Genomic DNA, 2,583 nt, shown 5'->3' with positions numbered 1-2,583 from the left:
CGTACTAAGCGTCTGAATCTACTGCTGTATATGAGAGGCCCGATTCTTTTAAAATGCAGAGTTCCAAGTTCTGGGCAAGAACCTTTTGCTCTATAAATTTCTATGGCTTGTAGACACAGAGATAAGCTATTTAGGCAGGTCTAATCTGACCAAATATGACCTATAGACAGTCTGCTTTATCCTGATTTAGAAATATCAAACTATTTTTCAAGGGTGTACTTCTGCCAACTCCAAATGTTTAAAACTCATGAATCAAGCTCCAAGACATCATAAGAGTATTTTAAATATCATGAAGCTTTTAAAATAATACATTTTGGGTTCCTATTTGTTTTCTAGCGTTTAAGTAATTAGGGTGGACTTCAAGCTTTTCTCCACAATCACAATCTTACATTTCTTTTTAAATGAAAGCTGAAGAATCTGAAATGAAATTCTGAAGAAATCACCTGAGTCCAAGAGTAGGGGCTTGAAGAAACATGCTAAATATTTCAAGACTCACGATAAAATGGCAAGAACTGGTAACAATGCACTACATCGGTTTAAATGCGTTTCTGGTCCCCGTTAAGACGGCAGGACTGTTCAGAATAACTGCTTCTGTCCATTGCTAGTTAAGATATTTTCACCTCTTACACAGTAAGAGCATAATATGAGGATAAGAACCAGATATGGGCAAATAGTGAGTGGGTGGGTGGTATGAGTAGGGTCTGTGGCAAACAAAAGAGCAATAACTTCTTTTGGCTGGTATGTCTCTTCTTGGGACTAGTACAGCCCTGGGGTGAAATTACTGACTTCAGTGGGGCCAGGACTTCAAGCCTCGTATTCTGGACTCCTCCATTTCACTCTACTCAGACGCATCCCTAGTGCTGCTATCTGCCATGCCATGCCATTCACTCAGTGTGCCTACAGATGTGTCTCATGTGTTTTCACACCCCATGTATTTGGAAAAGGCTTCCATAGGCACTTATTGTGGCCAGCAAACCTAATGTCTTCCTCTACCTCGCTAGCCAGGTGTTGCGTTTGGGCACAGAAGTGTCCGCTGTTCTGAGCAGGCAAAGACAGCTAGCCTGCCGTTACCGAAGAAGAGGGACAGAGGCAGGCTGCCCAGCTAAGACGATGTCTGTTGACACCTGTTCCCTCATGAAACTGTGTGCACCAAGCATAAGTGGTGAGGGCGGCAATGCCAACCCCACAGACTGTCTTGAACTTCTAGTCTCTAATTAAGGTGACATGCCCCTAGCACTCACCTGCCAGCCATGTTTGATAATGACATATGCCTGGAAAACCATTGGTAGTACATGCATATTATAATGAAGTCTATAGCCACTTTTTCATTACAGAACAGTTCTCCCCCCCACCCCAACTCTTTGCACACTAGACATAAAGGACAGCTCCAAGTAATGGCTGATTTTTTTGCTGAACAGATAAGAAAGATAAGGTAAGGCTGTCTATTCAGTTGCCTTCCATGTGCTGAAGGACCATATAATCTTTCTGCTGTATACATCCATCAAGATTTTCACTCACAAAATGTCTTTTATGGGTCTGTCATTGCACCATGAATCCTTAAAAATTTCACTAGTTTCAGGTTCCCAACGGCTTCTGATGAGCATCTTTTCACTATTGCAAGTTTTAATGAGCTATGTAATACTGCCTGTAACCTTCAGTCTGTAACTTCTTACAACATGAACATTCTTTAAAAATCTAATCTACATTAAATATTTTAAATAAAGCAAACATCAAAGCCACCTTGTATCCCACTTCACTTTGAGGCTATTAGTTAAAATCCTGGCACAGACAATGAACTTCAAGGGATGAAAGTGCCAGGCAGAGATGTGGATTTTTGGCATATTGGTAAAAGCAGTCAGAAGCAGCAAATCTCAGTCTCCCAGTAACGCTGGGCTGGAAGAAAGGTTCTCAGTGGTACAGAATTATTCCCTAGCAGTAAGTAGCAATTAAAGTGGGTTAATGAGGAAAACAGATCAATAGTACCTGTTTTCCTACAGTTCATTCACAGTGTCCTTGGCCTGCTTTTAACGTAATTAAAACTACAAAAGAACAAGAAAGATAACGCATTTAAACCTGGAGAGAAAAAGACCAAAGTCTTGTTCCCACAGAGAGGGGAATTTAAAACGGACACTTGAAAACTAGGCATTTTCAGCAAGTCATTAAACACTAGTTTCAAGTACTATATTTATTTGTACATCCCTCTCCCAACCCAATATTTGTGCATGATATTCTTAGTGGCTTTAATGGATCTCTCTGCTGTTACTGTGTGAAAGGCCCACACAAACAGGGGGGGGTCAGGGAAACAACGATACTCAGACACTTGACACTGCTGTCAAATGCACAGAGTAAACAAACTGAGACACCCGCCCCCATCCATACACCTTTCAGTTATAGTGATCTTAGGTGTTACCTGTAAGAATAGTACAGATGTTCTCCGACAGAAGTGTGATTTTTAAGCAGATGGTTTCCCTTTATTAGTCATTTTAAAGTAAGCCTGTCATGATCATTTGAGCATCTGTTTTTAAGTCAATGTGCTCATGACAACATAGGTACTAAATAGCTTAAAGCGATGCTGTCAATTTA

This window comes from Emydura macquarii, unplaced genomic scaffold (genome assembly GCF_026122565.2).
Source record: "Emydura macquarii macquarii isolate MOO-44397 ecotype Brisbane River unplaced genomic scaffold, CSIRO-AGI_Emac_v2 contig_71, whole genome shotgun sequence".
NCBI classification, from domain to species: domain Eukaryota; kingdom Metazoa; phylum Chordata; order Testudines; family Chelidae; genus Emydura; species Emydura macquarii.
The sequence above is the reverse complement of the archived record's forward strand: the minus strand, read 5'-3'. Positions refer to the sequence as shown.